The sequence below is a fragment of the Triturus cristatus genome, chromosome 4_1 (genome assembly GCF_964204655.1).
Source record: "Triturus cristatus chromosome 4_1, aTriCri1.1, whole genome shotgun sequence".
In the NCBI taxonomy this organism is placed as follows: Eukaryota; Metazoa; Chordata; class Amphibia; order Caudata; family Salamandridae; genus Triturus; species Triturus cristatus.
Window position 1 is genome coordinate 1,041,694,727 of NC_140585.1, and position 20,954 is coordinate 1,041,715,680.

Sequence of the window (20,954 nt, forward strand, 5' to 3'; positions counted from 1 at the left end):
GCTTTGCATACTGGGCCTGCGCTGTGTCATAATATAACTCCTAAGTGTGGTGCGACAAATCCTCCCCTATCGTATCTGCTGTTTGTGTCAGACGACCAGTCCAAGCCAATCTGACCACTAGAGATTTCAACTGATCAAAGAATGCTTTATTTAGAGTAATTGGGATTTTCTGGAGGGCATGCATTAATTTGGGGATGATCATCATTTTCATAAGTGCCACCCGTCCTGCCATATTGGCCAGTAGTTTAATCGATTTGTCCACCAGTTTAGTAAGGTTGTTCATGTATTTCCCGTTGTTTGATGAGTGTAATAATTCCCAACGATATTGAAAGCCTAAGTAACTAATGTGTTCTGTGTGCCACTTCAGGGGCTACTGGAGAACCAGGGCCTGTGTGACCCTCGTTAATTGCATCAACATCAATTTAGACCAGTTTTATTTTAGGACCGGACCATTTGCCAAATTCCCCTATTTTGTCAATGACAGGGCCTAGGTTATAAGTATGTGTTTGTTTCCCTTCACAAAAAGGATGTTTTCAGCATTCATTGATTAGATGATGCTGTGTGACCCCAACTAGATGCCCCTATGATTATGGAATTCCCACAGTATGCTTGCCATGGACTCCACCGCCAAGGCAAGAAGGATGGCTGATAACTGACACTCAACCCTGGTTCCCTTTTGAATAGGAATTGGAGGGGAAAGTATGTTAATGACTTTGATTCTGGCAGTAGGTGCCTCATACGACAGGAGAACATATTTAAGTAAAGCCCTATCTACACCCATTCTCTCCAGCAGTCAGTAAAAAGAGCTTTTCTGTTGAGTCAAAGGTTTTTCCGCATCTAAAAACACAGAGGTCACTTAAAACTGCAGATTAATCCAGAATCTGTGAGGCAAATTCCCAGAGAAAAAATTTAAAAAAGTGTTTTGGGCTCTAGCATCCAGCCTGACCGAAGCCTTTCTCAAATCGAAATGCTCTCCGTCCTTTGAGTCGACCATTGATGAAATTGTGCCATCGATGGCACGGAAACTTTTACTGCAGTTCCGCAATAAATCAGCAATAACGATTCGGTTGACTTGTGTCCCACTTGCCAAGTTAGCTCCGAATCTATAGTCCATCTACTCTTTTTTTCGAAAAAAATGATTATCCCGTTATGCTTTTTGTTGGGCCGAGGGCATTATCTAGAGGTCTTAAGACTCTTGTGTACTGATACCAGACAACCTATTGTATTTGGTCTTGCTAGATTCTGGCACGCTCTTTGGATTAGGCGATGTATGTAGCTGAGTCACCGTGGTTTGGAAAGCTTTGCCAGATCAGAATGTTATCAAACTTTAAAAAAAACATTTTGCTATTTTGCACTTGTGGGAACTTTAAGCACCTTATCTTGTGTCATACATTTTGCTGCTTTGCACATATTCATTATAAAATTGTCTTGGGGGCCCGGTCTATTTGAATTTGCACAAATGTCTTTTACTGATTTTTTTTATATCATATACTCTTATCTATATATTTCGGTGTATACTTTCTTAGGACTTTTTGCTGTATACTTTCTTAGGATCTGTGTGATTGTAATGAAGTTGTAAGTAAGCAGATTAATTTGTGAATGATAGCGAACAACTTGTCGAGGATGTCCACATTTTTTTTTTTATATATATATTTTTATTTTCTGTTTTAGTAAATGACAGAGTACATACTATAAAAAATGCAACAGTTATAATTGAGGGCATCCAAAAACTTTGTCATTGTCAGCATAGTAAACCCTCCCATCTTTAGGTCTCGGCCTGACGTAAGTATTGCATGCACTGCTCTCGTCTTACGAGGCTTCTTGGAATCGATACGATTCCAGAAGTCGTCTTGCCGCTCAGCCTCCAATTTTCATTGGTGCGTGTCGTTTTGCATCATAGATTAGGCAAAACACAGTGTAATGATTGCTCCAGAGGCAATCATTACACTGAGGGTTGCCACCATGTCCCCTTTTAGCCCCGCCCACCGGGATTTGATCTTTTACTTGCGGAAATTACACGGTGCCTTTAGCTTGTGGCTCAGCACTACTTTCTTTCACTCGTGTTTAGGCTACACTTCGATCCACACCCAGTTGCCTGCAATGACCCTTTTGTGAGAGTACCACCTCCACGTGAAACAACCCAGAGCAGTTCTCGGACATGCAGCATTTGAACTTATCCAGTATTAGGGTATCTTTCATAGATTCACATGCCTGAATCATTCCACGTCGTCGGGATGGGAGTCCCTGGTACATGAAGAAAGTAATGTCCCATTAGGCATATATAGTAATAGGCCAAGGGCCTCACATAAGTAACATCTCCATGTCCTTTTGTAAAAAGGACCAAACTCTAGAGAAGAGCCAATCAGCTATTGTCACCCTCTGGAACCCACCTGGAAGGAGCTCTAGTCCCTCAGATTTTCTACCGCACGTCTTGCTAAGGGAGTCTCCCCTGAGCTCTGCTCAGTTTTCCTTGTTTTCTGGATTGCCAGTGATTTTTCTTCAGGATTCCTTCTTCAGTGTGCAGTTCTCGATATCTTCATGGCAGATACTCCTAAGAAAGGCCTTTTTAGTCCCTGTGCTTCGTATGGTAAAAAGAGGCTTAATTTTGATGACCAACAGAAAGACTGCTTCTATTGTCTTTACCCGGACCACTCCTCAAAGGACTGTAAGGTATGTCGTACCTTTTCTTCAAAGACCCTTAAAGATCGGGAGGGAATCCTTCTAATTTGGCTGCAGCGGCTTAAAGATAACAACCAAGTTCTGTATTCTGAGGAGAGTGAAGGCTGCTCTACATCTTCAAAATCCTCTCAAAAAAGGCCCAGCGTTGCTTCTCCAGGACCTTCGTCGCAGCCCCCTCAAAAGAAGGCGCACAAAAAGTCTTCAGAGGTTCCCCTTAAGGATTTCCCAACAAAGGTACAGGAGTTTCCACACACCTTTAAAAAGCCTGGTTCCACCTCGTCTATGACGGCTTCGTCGACGGTGAGAGAATCCCCGTCTACAGCTGTGGAGATTACTTCGTCGACGACGAACGTCTCCACCTCTTTGGCATCTTCTGCCTCGTCCACGTCGACGACGATGACTTCGTCGTCGACGGCTGCTAAACCTGTATCGTCTACGATTAAAATTAAAAAATCATTGTCGATGTCCAAGCCAGCGTCGACGCCTACGTCAACGAAGAGTGTTTCGTCGAAGTCTACCCCGTCGACGAGGGCTCCGTCGACAACGACACTGTCGATGAGGGCTCCGTCGACGACACCGTCGACGACGGTTCTGATGCCGACGACACAGTCTATGACTGCTCTGTCGATGGGAGCTTTGGTGACGTTTCCTTCAATTTTGCCAGTTGGTGCTTCACCATCTACGACTACACCGACGACAGGCTCGTCGACGACACCAGAGTCCAAAGTGGAGAGTGCGTATGTCCACTTCAAAATCACAAAACGCACGTTGACACCTGCCCTGACTTCTCCTAGCAGAGTCCAGCAGTTACCCCCGACTCACCTTTTGGAAGAGGAGGAAGATTAAGACGATTGTGATATGTTCGGAGCTGCCACAAGTCCTTCCGAACTCCATGTCAAATACCAAGAGAGTTCGGACTATGACGAACAGGAACCAGAAGACCAGCCATATTATCCTGACGACAGCCATCCTCCCCAACCTCCCATGGTTTGTCTACCAGCGTCTTTGGTTTCTGACCTCCAATTTCTGATTGCTGACTACAAGCAGAGGTTTCCTACTTCTGCTTCGTCTCCTGCTCCAGTTGTCTCTCCGCCGTCAAGGCTGCAGGTTCCACCTCTTCCTCCACAGTCTGTGCCTGTCATGCTACCGCCTCCAACTTCCACAGATGATGAGGATGACGAGCCACAAGAGGAGGGAGAACTCCATGATTCTCAATCGACTCATGATGAGTGGGATGATTGTTATCCCTTGTCCAGCGTCCCCGGTGCCTACTCAAGCTGATTCGCCTCCTGAGGATATCGAGGGGTTTTCATAATGTCTTGGAAAGAGCCGCATAGCGTTTCCAGATCCCTATGCCTTCTCACAAACAGAATTGTTTCCTTTGTGATTTTAAAGAACCTTTCAAAAAGTCTGTACAATCAGTCCCTATTATAGACTACATCTGGGATCAGGGTGTAAAAATAATGCACAATCCATCTTCGATTCCCCCAGTGTTACCTCGGCTAGACAAAAAATACAGAGCCCCGGACACTGCTCCAGCCTGCCTTACCGGACATCCAAAGCCTGATTCCGTCATCACCCAGGCTGCTCAGAGAAAATCTAGAAACCCTTCTGCCCCACTGTCCGCTCCTCCTGACAAAGAAGGCAGACGACTTGACAATATTTCAAAACGTTTTTCCTCCATGTCTGCATTGACAGTGCGTGCGTCAAATTCCTTAGCGTTATTAGGGCGCTATAAAAGGCAGATGTGGGCAAATATTGCTCCATACTTGGGAGCCCTGCTGGGCGACTCGAGGGAAGAAGCGAGGAAGATCTTGCTGGAGGGCGAACGTTCGGCTTCCGAGATCATCGATTGTGCGATGGATATCGCCTCTACTGGTTTTCGTCAACTAGCTGGAGCTGCTGTACTACGACACCAGGGTTGGCTGAAGGCAACTTCATTCTGGCCGGAGGTCCAGACAAAAGTTCTGGACATGCCCTACGATGGTCAGCTTCTCTTTGGCCCGCATATTGATGAGGCTCTTCAGGGTATAAAAAAGGATACCGACACGGCTAGGGCTTTGGGTACACTACAATTTAATAACCCTCCTTTTCGTGGCTCAAGGGGTAGAGGTCAGTCTTCCACCAGAGGAGGCTACCAACACTATTGGTCTTCCTATTCCTCCTCCAGCCAACATTATCGGGCACAGTACCAACAACGTCAACAACCGCAATCCTCTTACACTAAAACCTCCTTTCGAGGAAAAGTAGGATGACAGAAGGACGCTGCTCGGCGGCAATGACTTTTCTCTACCGCCGGTCTCCATCTCCTCTCCACCCTTCAAAGTTGGAGGAAGGATTTCCCACTTCTTAAGCAATTGGAAACCAATAACCACGGACCACTGGGTTCTTCAAATGATGCAGTTTGGGCATTCGCTGGAGTTCATCCACACACCTCCCCAGACCCCTCCTCGACCTATGCTTCACAAAAATCTACGCTGTTACTCCTGGAACTTTCACTCCTGCTCCAGAAGGGAGCTATAGAAAGGGTTCCTCTTCGTCAATGGGGGAAAGGGTTTTACTCCCGTTTTTTCCTGGTGCGCAAAAAGGAGAAGAAATGGAGACCAATCCTGGACTTGAGAAGCCTCAACAAATTTTTAAAGAAAAAGTAGTTTTGCATGGTTACCATCCAAGAAGTTCTGCAACTTCTCACCGCAAACGACTACATGGTGTCTTTGGATTCTCAGGATGCCTATTTCCATATGCCTATTCACAGAAACCACAAGAAATTTGTGAGGTTCGCCGTGGCAGGCAGACATTACCAATTCCGGGTCTTGCCCTTCGGACTCGAGTCAGCTCGACGCATTTTTACGAAATGCCTCACTCCAGTGGCTGCATATCTCAGGCTGCAACACCATCAGGTCTTTCCCTATCTCGACGTCAAGGCACCTTCTCTGGACGGCGCGACCAGGTCTTTCGACGCCTGTCTGCAGTTTTTCAGTCGCCTAGGACTCACTCTGAATCAGGACAAGTCCTTTCTCCAGCCTTCTCAGCGGATGACCTTTCTGGGGGCTACTCTTGACACAACCCTGAAAAAGGCTTTCCCATCACAAGAGCGACAGAACAAACTTCTTTATTTGGCAAATCACATAAAATCCAAGAAGTCTCTCTCAGTACGCTTTTTCAAATCCCTTCTCGGAATGATGTCATCCTGTATCCTGCTTCTTCCTTACTGTTGCCTCCACATGCGCCCTCTTCAGGAAGCACTGTCGGCTCAATGGATTCAATCCGAAGGATCCTTCGACAATGTCATTCAAGTGACCCCTCAGATGGTCACTGCTCTACAGTGGTGGACTCGTCCACGGAATCTTTCTCAAGGCCTGCCTTTGTTGCTCCAAGCTTCTCCACAGGTCATCACAACATATGCGTCCCTGGAGGGTTGGGGAGCTTTACTCCAAGAACTTCGAATCAGCGGGAAGTGGCCTTCTGCCGAACGAAAGCTTCACATAAACCTCTACGAGCTGTCTATCTGGCTCTCCTGGCGTTCCTTCCCAGGATCAAAGGTTCTCTAGTGCTCGGACGGACAATACTACGACGATGCACTACCTGAACAAGCAGGAAGGGACTCGTTAACTGACACTATCTCACGAATCTCAAAAAATCTGGAACTGGTTACTCAATCAAAACATTTCTCTTCGAGCGGAATATGTTCCAGGAACAGACAACGTACTGGCCAATTCTCTAAGCAGGCAACAAACATGCCACGAACGGGAGTCGAACCAGTGGACTCTCGACCGCATATTCTCCCAATGGGGCACTCCTCTCTTGGACCTATTTCCTACCAAGCAGAACGCCAAATGCCATAACTTCGCAAGCTGGCATCCCCAACGGGGATCTCTAGGGAATACATTTTTGATCGCATGGTTCAACGTCTTTGCATACGCTTTTCCACTGATTCCCCTGATTCCCAGGGTCCGCAGGAAAATGAAGACAGAACCCTGCATGCTAATCCTAATAGCTCCGGCGTGGCCACGTCCGCATTGGTTCACGGAGCTCCATCTTGTTTCTCTGGAACGGCCGATCTATTTGAAACCGTTTCCCTCTCTCCTCACAATGAACCGGGAACAAGTCCCGCATCTGGAACCAGCATCTCTCAAGTTATCTGCTTGGCTCCTGAGTTCCGTGAGTTTCATGGCCTAGACATTCCTCCAGACTGCAGGGCAGTTCTGGCTCGGGCTCGGGCTCGATCCTACAGTACTAACAAGACATATTCCTTAAAATGGAAGAGGTTCTGCATCTGGTGTAAGTCAGAGAAAATACATACTCTTTCATCTTCCCCAGAACAAATACTGCCTTACCTTCTCCATCTGGTATCTTCAGGTCTTGCTCACGCCTCTATTAAAGTTCATCTAGCAGCAATATCCCGTTTCAGAAGATCTTCTGCAGGCCCTTCTCTTTGGTCTAGTACGTTGATTAAACAATTTCTCAAAGGCCTATTCAGGACTTTTCCTCCAGTGAAGTCTCTGCCTCCTACTTGGCAGCTCAACACAGTTCTTGCTCAGCTTATGAAACACCCTTTTGAGCCGATACACAGCGCTGATCTTAAATATCCTTCTTGGAAGACGGCACTCCTTCTAGCCCTTACCTCTGTCAGACGAGTAAGTGAGCTCCGTGCATTCTCAGTTCAAGACCCGTTTCATCAGTTCAAACATGACGGGGTCATACTGCGGACTAATCCTAAGTTTGTGCCCAAAGTCCTGTCAGACTTTCACCTCAATGAACCTATAGTCTTACGGACCTTTTTTCCGAATCCTCAAACGGCGGCAGAAAGAGTTCTACACTCTCTAGACCTTAAACGCTGCCTTAAATTCTACCTTCTCAGGACAAAATCGTTCCGCAAATCCAACTAACTCTTTGTTTAGTCAGTGGAAGACCTTTCCTAGGTCGACTGTAAGCCACAAAGTATATCTCGTTGGATCTCTGGAGCTTAACTTTCTGTCACCAGCAAGCAGGCCACCCCTTGCATTCCACGGTTCAAGCCCATTCCACTAGGGCGATGTCTACTTCCATGGCACTCTGTGGGTGTCCCTATCACAGACATTTGCAGAGCGGCAACATGGAAGACGCCGCATATATTTACTAAGCATTACTGCTTGTATACGGAACTCATGAAGGATGCTGCAGTGGCACAGGCGGTGTTGCGTAATCTATTTCGCAAGAGGTGAGACCTTTTTTCATCCCACCATCCTTTCTTTTATACGCACATTTCTCTGTTGTGTTCCATAATGGTTTCTTTGATTGATCTTTGGTACTTTGTATGTATTACATTGATATGTTGTTATCTGGTGAATTTTTATATGCTGCACCATCCGAAATATGCTTATCATTGCTTACTACTCTGATTCAGGCATGTGAATCTATGAAAGATACCCTAATACTGGATAAGGAATGCATTACTTACCTGTAACTGCAGTTATCCAGTATTGGTATCTTTCATAGATTCACATGCAACCCACCCGCCTCCCCTGGAAGGGCTCTCCTAGTTCTCTCAGTGATGCACCTTCTTAGCACTGTGCTTACGAAAATCTGAGGGACTAGAGCTCCTTCCAGGTGGGTTCCAGAGGGTGGTGATAGCTGATTGGCTTTTTACTAGAGTTTGGTCTTTTTTACAAAAGGACATGGAGATGTTACTAATGTGAGGGCCTTGGCCTATTACTATATATGTCTGATGGGGCATTACTTTATTTATGTACCGGGGACTCCCATCCCGACGACTGGGATTCATTCAGGCATGTGAATCTATGAAAGATACCAATACTGGATAACTGCAGTTACAGGTAAGTAACGCATTCCACACCGCTCCCCTCCATCAGGGGATTCCAACCCAGAACAGGGACACACAGGCTGTGTGGGGGGGCAATCCTTTTTTTTTTTCACAGAGCCCCGATGTTTCAAATATTGTTAAAATGTGATTACTTCCTCTAACATAAAAGAACAGGCAACATTGACCACCGCACCCAGCCCCCTTAAAAGCCGTAGCGTGAGTGGGGAGGGGGGGCTTTTTCTGACCGGGTAGTAGAAACTCCCCCTCAGGCTCAACTTTCCATTGTTCAAGCTCACCTCTGCAGGTCTGGGAGGTAAAAACCCACCGAAAATCCCAAATAACAGCCCTCTGGTCCGGTGTAAACGGCAGGGTTACCAACATCCAGGTTAAATCCAAGGGCCCCGGGCGAAGGCACAGGGCGAGGAGAGCCGCGAGGGTGGGGAGGGCTCTCCCTGCTCTTCGGTTGGGGCGAAGCATGCTACAGAAACGAGGGTTCACGCGCGCGCCGATATCAATAGCTCAAACTCGTGTAAATGCGAGACCTGTTGCATTGCATTGTCCCATTGACTGACACTGACTGACTGACACTACTAATTGACATTGACTGACAGTCCCAGTCAGTGTCAGACTGCCTGACTGACAATGACTGACTGAAACTGACAGACAGTCTGTGTCAGTCTGACACTGACTGACTGACACTGATTCACATCGCCCTCAATGCTCACCCCTACATGGAGGTGCCAGCCATTCCATTTCTCAGAAGTGCAGGGTGCTCATGGTACACAGGGGGAGTGCCACATATGTACACAATCGTTCGAGGTACTTGAGGAAATGGAAGTAGAGGTGGGCTTTACAGGGCGATCATTTTACACAACGAAGAGGACACACATGAACACAGAGGTACAAGCCCTGTTCACTGTACACGAAGGTGCAGGTTATTCCCTAAAAATACACAGACATTCACTGTACTTTAAGATGCAGTCACTCACTGCATGCAGACATAGGCGCAGAAATAAGAGCCACGGGTACACACGCAACACAGACCTTTGGTGTACATAGAATTAAATGCAGGCACATACTGGGTGCATTCACTCACTGTACAAGTTTGATTTGAGTACCTCTGTGCACAAAGCGGCTCTTACAGTGCACATAGATACGGATTCACGGAGCGCGTGCACTCAGAGCCTCCCCCTGTACACAGGGTTACAGAATTCTGCTGTACACTGACAAACCCTGTATACACAGTCAAAGCACCGCCAGTTCGCAGGAGATACAAGCACATGCCGTATGCAGACATTCTCCCTTGGCCTTCTCTTACCCCTGGTTCCTTCCGCTACCGCCTGAGGCTGTGCACATCCTTCTTGCCTGCTGAAAGATATTTCTCTCCATGTGTTCCCATACCTGGCGTGTCACGAAGTTTGGTGCTTATCTACTATTCTTTAACATGGAGGGAAAATGTTTCAACACCCCGGCAAATGTGCCGCATAGCTAAATACATATAAGGTCCCAAAGGCAAGACCCATTGCATTGCAAATGCTTGTTTAAAGTTTTTGTTGGCTTGTTTCACCGTCGGTGTCCTTGCATGCCCATCTCTTATTCCATTTTGGATCTAGGGACCTCCAGTAGCTATTAACCGGATGTCCTCTCTAAGGGAGTCTCCCTTGGGTCTAACCACAGATGTCTCAATACAATATATTCCACTTGCTATATTGAGCCCTGATGAAGTTCCTTGGGTCAAAGGAACGAAACGCGCTGGCTGACGGCCATTTTTACTCCGTTACTAATAAAGTGAAATAATGGACTAAAATATATGACTTTGATTCCATATCTGGTGCATCTTCCATTTCAAAAAAACAACTGAGATATGGTTGGGTAAGGGAGAGGGGGGTCTGCCATTGACTCTATCTCAATTTATCAACCACCACTGCAGATCTCTCACAGTTCCTTCTGAGATCTGGTCCATGTCGGTGAGATTTCATCGATGCTATGCCCACTGGAACTTCAGGTCCCACTGCAGAGCCCACATACGCCACCTGGCATGCTTTACCAATAGGAGGCCATAAGGCCACCAGTCTCAGTCAGTCTCACCGAAATCCAGGATAGAGGCTGAAACATCGGAATCATCACCTGAATATCCTGGACTCGCTGCTCAGGAGGATAGGCCCGAAACTGCACTGTGTCCAGAAGAGCTCCGATGAGAGGGAGCATCTGAGAAGGAGTCAGGCGTGACATCGGCACAGTTATAGAGAACCCCAGCGAATGCAGGTGGTCTGTCGTAGTCTGAAAGTGGGAGACAACAGCATAGGTGCAGGACGCCTTCAACAGCCAGTTGTTGAGGTAGGGGAAGACTTGCACCCGTAACCTGAGCAGATGAGCTGCGACCACCACCATCACCTTGGTGAACACCTGAAAGGCACTGGTAATGCCCTAGGGGAGCACGGTAAATCTCCTTGCTCTAGGGCAGACAATACCTGAGCCAAAGTGAGCATTTTTAACTTCTCCTTTTTAGGTCTCGTCTGAGCCATGCGCTGCGAGACATTTAGTAAGGGGTTTTTTAAAGTGCTACCAAAGGCTTTTGCCGGCCACCAGCGTGCGGTTACGCACACAATGATGAGCATAGGCGCCATATGGCTTTCCTCTATCGTCCTGGTGCGCGCATATCGCACACCACTCGCCAGCCTACTTTCACTTTTCCCATCGCGCGCGCACCATTCGCATCCACTTTTTGCTTGCGCTTCTTGTTTTTAATTCATTAGCTTTCTGTCTGAATGCATGTGCATTAGCAGTGAGTAAATAGGTGCTAATTCCCTGAGGACAGCACATAGCAGACCATAATCCGTAAAAGTGTATTGATTCATCTTTTTTTCAGTTGAACTGGGTGTTGGAAACGCCCACTCCCACTCCGCAGGGTGGTGGTGGACTCCCCGAACACACTGTGGTAGCTTGGCTCGAGTGGTCAGGAAACAGGCGCAGTGCTAAGCATACAATATACCCATACAATAACCATGCGTGCATCCGTTCCAAAAACGACTCTACACCGTAAAAATTATGAAAATATTCTTTCTTTATCTTTTTCTCTTAGTTGCTGATTGGAAAAATAAATAGGTCAATCACAATATACAAGTTTCAATTAGTGCAGGTCAAATAAATATTGGCTGTTTGATGAAATAAATAGGGGTGATCATAAATAACAGGGCATAAATACAAGTGCAATATATACAGACAATTAAATACTTTGAGGCAATAAATACTGTATCAATAAATATTGTACACCAACAAGTCCTGTGGACCTATAAATATAGTGCAGCAATAAATAGGTAAAAATTCAATAAATACAGTATCCCCAATAAATAATTACAAGTATACAGCACCCCTCATATAATCAGATGACACTTCACTTCTTAAGGGCTGATTTGGCCCAGGCACAGCTTGTAGGGATGTGGAAGGCTTGAGGGGGGAGGCTACTCCCTGGCTGGGACAAGGCTGAGGCCTAAACTGAGGTAGATCAAAGGGGGGAATACCAATGCCCTGGCTTTCCTTCTCCACACAACCTCTCTAGGTTAGTCCCAGTTCACCCCAGGCACAGTCAGATGGGTTTCAGCACCTCCCTAGCCCCTTAGAGCAGTCTCTCAGGTCTCCACAGGGCCTTAGGCGCCCTCTACTCCACTTACTGCCCTTTTTCTGATGTTCCGACGCCGCTGGAGTCGTGTCGACGCCGTGAGGCGGTTCCGGTTCGGTCTCGGCGGCCTCGGCACAATGTCAGTTCTTTGACGACGCCGGCAGGCGGTTCCGGTCCGATGTCGGTGGCCTCGGTTCGATCTCGACCTCCGATTCGACGGCGTCGGGCAGTCTCTTCACGATGTCGACTTCGGGCGGCTCCGGTCCGATGGCGCTCTCGGCTCCGATGACGTCGGCCGGCCTGGCCTCGATGTCGACTTCCGGCGACTCCGGGGTGCGATCCTCACCCCCGACCTCCGGTGCTCCTCCTCACAGGTTCCGGGCGACTCCGGAGTGCGATCCTCACTCCCGACCTCCGGTGCTCCTCTACCTCGGTCTCCGACGACTCCGGAGGGCGGACTTCACTCCTCCGATGACGCCGCTCGCTCGACCTCGGTTCACTTCCTCCTCGACCTCTGGTATTCCTCACGACCTCCGTCGGCGCCCTCTCACGACCTCAGGCGGCTCCGGGTACGACGTCTGCTACTTCAGTCAGCGCCGCTTCTCCACCTCGGGCTCCAGGTCTTCAGGCTACTCGACGCCGGACTCCAGGGAAACCAGTTTCCAGGTCAGGATCTTGCTGCCTTCTGCTTCTAAGGCCTGTTCCTGCTGTCCAGGTCCTTAGGTTGAGTTTTTCTGTCTTCTTCCCACACAGGGCTATAGGCTGGGATCCATCAGTAGGGACAAGTATCAAGGGTGGGTTTATGGACCCCACTCCAGGCACAAGTTTCCACCCCTGCTGCTTCACTCCTTCCTCCTTCACTGTTGTGCTCCTCTCTCTTCACCAGTCAGGTGCCAACTGCCAGCTCCAACTGCCAACTGCCTCTCTTATCCTCCCAACATTCTAAACGGTCTCCAACGGTCACAGGGTTCTGGAATCTCCTGGAATGTTCTGGAAGGTGCTGGTAGGTTCCAGTGGATGCTGGTGATGTCACAGGTGGCCACCATTTTGTGCTCCAGGCCCTCAGACAGAAGTTTCAGGGGTAGCTAAAATGGTTCCCTGAATCTGTAGCAACACGAAAAAGTCTGGTGGTTCCCAAAAAGGAAAAATTCAAACAGGGTTTGAGGCAAAAGTGGGACAAAATAAATAATGATGAGGAGGGACCACCCAAAGGGCTGACAGGTCTAACACTGGGTCAAATGAATCTTTATTTGGGCGTGTTCCTGTTCGCACCGGCACTGTTTTGTAAGGGGTGTCTGCCCTCCCCCTTGCGCCCTCTTGCTGCGAGAGCACAAGCTTCCCAGCGCCAGTATGTAACCAGAGGTAGCTGCAGGGCTGGGTCCGCCTTCATCCCAGCCCTCCTCCCTCCTTGAACACCCCCTTGTCCTCAGCCCCCCACCCCGCCTGCTCTACATTCCTCTCTTTCTGAGCTGCGGACAGAAGATCCCGCTCCTAATCTGCGGAAAGGTAAGTCCCTGGTGAATCTATCTCTCGTCTCCTGTCTTTCTTCCCCTTATTTCCAGCAGACCACCTCTGGTGCTTACTTTCTTCTGTCTTTCTTTCACTCCGCCTTCATTCTCAGTTTTCTGCCTGGGGCACAACTCTTCCAGTTACCCGCAAGACGCTCTGTTCTCCTTACATAGCCCCTTAAAGGCAGCGGACCAGCAGCCCTCCTTTCATACAGTTACTCTACCCTCCTTTATACTATTGGTCTTTCCCTGTGCCGTTACGTCTTTCTTTTAACCCTCCTCCCCTTTCTGTTCTCTTGTTATCCTCCTGTGCCATTTCTTGCGCTCCATCTTTTTCATTCTGCCTTCAATTCTTCTATGGTTGCAAAAGAGCCCCTTCTCCTGCCGCACTCAGTTGTTTGGATAATGGGGTCCCCTGAACCCACAACTTACTCTGTCTGGCGCTCACTCCTACTGTGTGCCCCGAAGTACCACTAACCCCAGAGAGCCAGCATCCTTCCGGGTGACCCTGCTGGCTTATCACAACGGGGATAAGAGCTCCCCTCAATATAGGAGCTACCATGCAGTTCTTTCCGCCACGCAGGGGGCACCTCGTTCCAAGAATAAATAAACAAAATAAATAAACACCTCGGGGAAAATGTACTGTTATTTTACTCAACACAGTAACCAAAGTTGTTCTGTTCCATTGCGTGAAAGGGCTAGAGGGGACAGCTAAAGAAAGAGTCATCCAAAGCCGAGCTTACTCCGCCCATAATGTTACTTTTCGCTCCATTGCAATAACCCAAGCCTCACATGAAAGAACCACCTCTATAATGACAGCAATTTTTGAATGAAACATACTGTGTTCACAAAAAAATGCGAGTTTCTTTCAAATTAATTTATATTTAAACAAGCCGAGCCAATAAAAAATGGTTTAGCTGGTTAAATAAATTTAAAACAAGCATTGGCATAGCCAATGGGTCTCGCTTTTGGGACCTTATAAGTATTTAGTTTTGCAGCACAATATCCTTGGTGCAACAACATCAGCTGTTGCATGGCTAAACCTTGTACCTTATAAGTGTTTAGCCATGCAACAGTTGATGCTGTTGCTCCAAGGATATTGTGCTGCATAAGTAAATAATTATAAGGTCCCAAACGCGAGACCTATTGGCTATGCCAATGCTTGTTGAAGAAGAGATTGACAGTCCGAAGATCCAAAATGGGCAATAGCCCCTTGTTCTTCTTGGGAATCAAAGTAGTTGGAATAACAGCCACTGCCTACTTCTGAAACTGGGACCCTCTCTATAACTCCTTTGGCCAAAAGCCGTAACTTCCTCTTCGAGCAACTTTAAATGATCCTCCGCCAGCCGTTCCTGACTTGGCGGAATAGGACGAGGAAAAGCCAGGAAAGGAAGAGAAAAGCCCTCCTGTACGATCTGCAAGACCTAATTGTCTGTTATAGAACTCCAGTGGGGAAGATGACAAATTCTCCCACCCACAGGAGTAGTGTGGTCCTGCAGAATCAGCCTAGGAGTGCTTGGAGGCTGTGGCTGCTGGCCTCCATTCTGAGGATGGAATGTACCACATCCACGCACGGCTTGGTAATCAGAGCAGGACGGTGGCTAAGACAGGTCTGATGCGGCTGGAAACCCCTTCCGTTGCCATGAAAGGGGCGAAAGGAAGACTGGCCACAAGGATCTGGCTGTAGCTCGAGAGTCCTTGAACCGACCAGGGCCGAGTCTGCCTTCCCCCCCCCCCCCCCCCCCCAAAGAGGTCAGTTGTTTGAAGCCAGGTGCGGCGTCTCAGGGCCACAGTCGTTGAAATCGATCTGGCCAGCAAATTGGTCTAAACCACACCGTATAGTGAATTTTGCTGCATCTATCCCATCCTCGACCGCTTGGGAGAGCACAGCCCGTGCCTCCTCTGGGACTTGTGGCAGCTCCTGAGCAACCGTCTCCCAAAGAGAGTGGGAGAAACGGGTCATAAGCATGCAGTATTCACCGTCCGCAATGCAAGACTGGGGGAAGAAAACATCTTCTTCCCAAATGAATCCAGTCTCTTGGATTCTCTATCCAGCGGGGTGGAAGGGAATGCGCCTTGGGACGTAGAGGCCTGCACCACTAAACTTTCTGGGGTGGGGTGTTGGTACGAGTGAAGACGCCATTTGTGATCCATCATGCACCGGCGACTGAGTTTGTCTGCCCTGGCTTCAGGGAACCTACCAGGTGTTGAACCACCAGAGAAATAACCTGATGTTCCAGCCGTTTCCAAAGGTGAAGAGCCTATTGACATAGGGTCCACGACCCCACTCTGCCTTATTTGTTGCAGGACAACATGGCGGTGGAGTTGTCTGTGAACACCTGCACTACTCTTCTTTTGAAATAAGGAAGTAATGCCTTCAGTGAAATACGAGTCGCCTGGAGGGTAAAAGTTGATGTGGAGCCCGGACTCCGCCGGAGACCAGAGGCCTCTGATCGCTGCCTCATCCCAGGAGTGACGCATCCGTCACTACTGTGAAATCTGGTTGGGGAAGGGAGAGGGATCTGCCGTTGACCCAATCCTGGTTTGTGAGCCACCACTGCAACTGACTTGCAGTCCCTTCTGAGATCTGAACGACATCGGAAAGATTCCCCCGATGCTGCTCCCACTGGAACGTCAGGTCCCACTGCAGAGGCTGCATAGGCCATCTGGCATGATCTACCAGTAGGATGCAGGAGGCCATGAGGCCCAGCAGCCTTAGGGTCAGTCTCACTGAAATCCGGGATAGAGGCTGAATCATCGGTATCACGGCCCGAATGTCCCGGACTCGCTGATCGGGAGGATAAGCCCGAAGCTGCGCTGTGTCCAGAACCGCTCCAATGAAAAGGAGCTTTGGGGAGGGAACCAGGTGTGAATTTGGCACACTGCCTGTGAACCCCAGCGAATGTAGGAGGTGTGCCGTAGTCTGGAGGTGGCAGACGACAGCCAGGGGCAAAATAGAGGAAGACTGGCACCTCTAATCTGCACAGATGAGCTGCGACTACCGCCATCACTTTCATGAACACTCGAGGGGCGCTGGTAAGGCCAAAGGGGAGCACGGTAAACTGAAAATGCTCGTGGCCTATCGTGAACCGCAGGTAACGCCGGTGGGCAGGCAAGAAGGGGATGTGAAAGTAAGCATCCTGCAAGTCCAAAGCTAACATCCAGTCTCCAGGGTCGAGGGCAGACAAGACCTGAGGCCAGGTTAACATCTTGAACTTCTTCTTCCGGAGGTCCAAGATAGGAAGCAGGCCTTTGTCCTTCTTGGGTACCAAGAAGTAGTGGTAGTAACAACCACGGCTTACTTCAGGCATAGGGACACGTTTGATAGCTCTCTTGGCCAAGAGAATGGTAACTTCCTGGCAGGGAAGGGCCAAATTATCCTCCGACACGGCATGGAGGGAAGGGTAGTCTTGAAGGGGAGGTAATAGCCCCTTCGGACTATCTGCAAAACCCTGCTTCCCAACGTGATGTTGTGCCAGTGGGGGGGAGGTGATGGTAGATCCGTGAGGCACCCCTTCCATAGCCATGAAAGGGGCAAAAGGAATACAGCATGGGGCGAGAAGTCGCTGCGAAGCCCAAGGATCTGGCCTCTGCACTAGAGTCTTTGGTGACATGGCGGACAATGCGCTTGAGCGCTTCAAACAGGTGACGTCCAATCTACCCTTTTGGACATGCCCTTTGATGGCCATCTCCAGAGAAGCCACATGTTTTCAGCCAGGCATAGCTCCTCAGGGCTACCGACATAGAAGCCGTCCTACCCAGCGAGTCGGCGGTATCCAGACCACACCTGAGGGTGAACTTTGCTGTGTCGTGACCCTCAGCAACGGCGTGGGTGAGCACGGCCTGGGCCTCCTCCGGGCACTGTGGCAGCACTTAGCAACTGTATCCCACACCATGTGTGTGTAACAACCCAACAGACATGCAGTGTTCACCGACCGCAGTCCTAAGCTGGAGGAAGAAAACATATTCTTCCCAAGATGGTCCAGCTTCTTGGATTCCCTATCTGGGGAGCAGTAAAGAATGCGCCCTTCGAGGTTGAGGCTTGAACCACCAAGCTCTCAGGGGTAGGGTATTACGGAGAGGAAAATTGGGTCACCCGGGGCCGGGCGGTGGCGTCGGGCAATCATCCTGTCCATGGGAGCCCCTGGGCTGGGCTTGGAACAAGTGTCCAGAAGGATGTCAGTGAAGGCCTCATTAAAAGGCAGCAGGGGCTCTGAAGAGGCCACTGCCGGCTGAAGCACCTCAGTCAGGAGGTTGGTCCTGACAACTACCGTAGGAAGCTCAAGACCCAAGGCCTCAGTCACCCTACGCAATACCACTGCGTAAGAAGCTCTCTCCTCTGTAGCCAAGGTATGGGTGGGGAAAGCATACCAAGGTCTGGGGAAGTATCCAGACCACTGGCATCACCCAGCTCCTCTTGCCAGTCTGGCTCTTCAGGTTGGTCTGCTAAAGGGTCAATAGACCCCTTCCAGTCCTTCTCAACACTCTTCTGGCTGCCACTCCAGGCAGTAGGGAATGCCAGGGATGAACAGCGGTACAAAAGTAAACCCTGGCGCCGGTACCAGTGTTTAGCGATGTAGGTCCGGCTCCGTGTCCATGTCGGGGATGAGGCTGGGGTCGACGTCAGTTGGGGCACAACCAGCGTCGGGGGCGTCGCCACTGGAATTGGCGCCGGGGAAGGTACCGTGAGGTCGACCATCACCGATTTGGATCCAGGCCTGGATCCTTGGGGACCCTGTGGCGCCGGAGCCGCTAGGGCCCCCAACCGAGTCCGTGGTGCCCGACGGCGCGCCAGTGGAGTTAGGCTGCCCAAAGGTGCTGTGCAGCGCTTCATAAAAATTGACGAAAGCTGGCCAGGGGACTCTCCGGCTCTGGGAAAGGGAGGGAAGCGAGGAGCCATCTCAGCGGGCTCCAAGGAATGCGCCAGAGAGCAACAACATTTCGGGTTCTGCGTTGCGTCAGCCGACAGACTGGGAAAAGGCGAAGAGTGATGGTGCTTCTTTGTCTTCTTCTTGAGCTTCGACTTACCACAAGAGTGCGAAGACTTCAAAGAGGAATGTTGATGACTCCACGACCACTCAGCGCACAGGGGCGGTGTCTAAGTAGACACCTCAACGTCGTTCGGGCTACCACGACGCCAATGACAGACGTCACATCGACTGATTCCACCTAGCGACACGCGGGGTTACTGCTGAGAAAAAATTTCTCCGGATCCAATCTGACGAATGGGGGTAATTCTAAGGTAAGGAATCTATAACTAATGGTCTCTGAGTTACCTGTGTTTTTTCCTCAACCACAGACTCAGTAGCAGCTAGAAGGAGCGCTCCTTACAATAGATGTAAAAAGAGTTCTTATGTAGTAGATTGACAGAACAAAAGACTTTTGGAAAACAAATTTCACTCTCACACAAAGGAAAACCCACAGCCAAGTCAGACATTTCCCGCTGGATAGTAAAATGCATTCAGACATGCTATGCTGATGTCAAAAGCACTTTACGAGTAGAATGTGCTGTAGGGTGCATGGGTAGATAGGATTTTCAATGGCTTTTCTAGGTAGCATACGACTAGCTGATATTTGCAAAGCAGCTACATGGTCTACACCACACACTTTCACTAAACATTATTGTGTGGATGTTTTAGCATGCCAACGAGCTAATGTATAGGCAGTGCTCGAAATAATCTTTCGAACTATGCAACACCCACAGTTTAGCCACCGCTTTTAGAGGGCACTACTTTACAGTCTATGCATAGCATATGTATCTACAGCCACACAGGCCTCGAACGGATTGTGTTACTTACCCGTTAAGCCTTTGTTCTTGGCATGTAGTGCTGTATATTCACATGCACCCTCCCTCCTCCCTGGACCCATGTGGCTGTTGCAATTTATATTAATCTTTCTTTTATATGCATAGACAGCTCTATTTCTCTACTTACTCTGTACTCGCCCGTCTGCGGGAAAACAATTAGCATGGCCCATGTGCTTTCTGCTTCAGCTCACTTCAGGTTTTTTCAAAATACATGGTTGTGCTTTGAGTGCAACCTTCCTTCCTGAAGTCTGCTATTTAGTTTCTCATGGCTCAGATGATGTCAATAGCATTGTTTATTCAATAACATCATTGTTTGCTGTTAAACCTCTCCTCATCTATGTGCAGCCTCATCTGCATAGATTCCAGAAGAACACTCCAGAGCATATTTACTAGAAAATGTCAGTGCTGCCAGAGTTGGCACAGCTCTGCGCTCTGTGCTCCGACCATTTCAAAACGCAGGGTTGCGTCCTATTTACTACAATATGGTGCATCCCTGGATTTTCCCTACAGCTGGAGCTAAAATGAGCTACATAGCACCCAACGTAGGCACCCTTTCGTTGCAGGGATTGTTTGTTTATGTGCAGAAAGGTGTCCCTTTCTGCACACAAACAATCCATAATGGTTATTTGTTACTTCTATGTGTGCTGCATTCTGCAGCACACACAAAAACCAAAAACTAGGAGAAATGAAAGCATTTCTACTTCTGCGCCATTCTAACGCCTGCTATTGCATGGCATTAGTTTTTGGCGCTGCCACAGATTTACGCCTCCTTGTAAATCTGGGTCAGCGTCAACAAGCAATGTGTGTTGTGGCAGAACACCCACAGCAACACCCATTGCATGCCCCTTAGTGTCAGAGGACTGCAGCGGAAAGGGGGCATATTTACAAGGTGTTGTTAAGCCACGCTAAGTGGCTTAGCGCCACCTTGTAAATATTGAAAAGGGCGCTATGCCAGCGGAGCGTCAAAAAAGTGCTCCCTGATGGCTCTAGGGGCTTGTAAATATGCCCCTCAGTCATCACATTCGCCAAATTCAAGCTTTTAGCATGGATGACCGCCTCATTCAACTTTGTCATCTCGAACCTTAGGAATGGGCTGTCTACAAAATAATATTCCAAGTGACTTTCGTTAACTGGGAAACATTGCTATAAGCTGTGAGGAAGATGTGTGCCTATCACTATTGAGAGGTAAGAAAGCTACGTGAGCCCTCCTGCAGTTGGTTCCAATTCAAACAGTTTGTATAGCTGCTACCTGGGCACCTTTGTATTAATTTTCAAAGCATCCTGTGTTAAGAACTGGTAGATCACCTCCAAACTGAGACTAATCTCCATCATCAGCTTTATTTCTGTAGATCACAATAGTTGAATCATCAGCTCTCCTGCTTCAAAGGTGCATAGGGGGTGGCTCATGTAAAGAATATGCAGGAGCATGCACCCATTAGGACAACAAATACATTACTAGCAATAACATTGTATCTGATACAACAGCTCCTGCGAATTCCCTGTTGCCATTCTGCACCCCCCCCCCACCCTCTTGAGAAT

General features: G+C 48.7%; 1 protein-coding gene across 2 annotated transcripts in view; it reads left to right on the forward strand.

Annotated features, from left to right (window-relative positions):
- Positions 1-20,954, forward strand: part of GSAP (gamma-secretase activating protein) — a 762,740-nt gene that overhangs the window by 738,000 nt on the left and 3,786 nt on the right. The window lies entirely within an intron of this gene.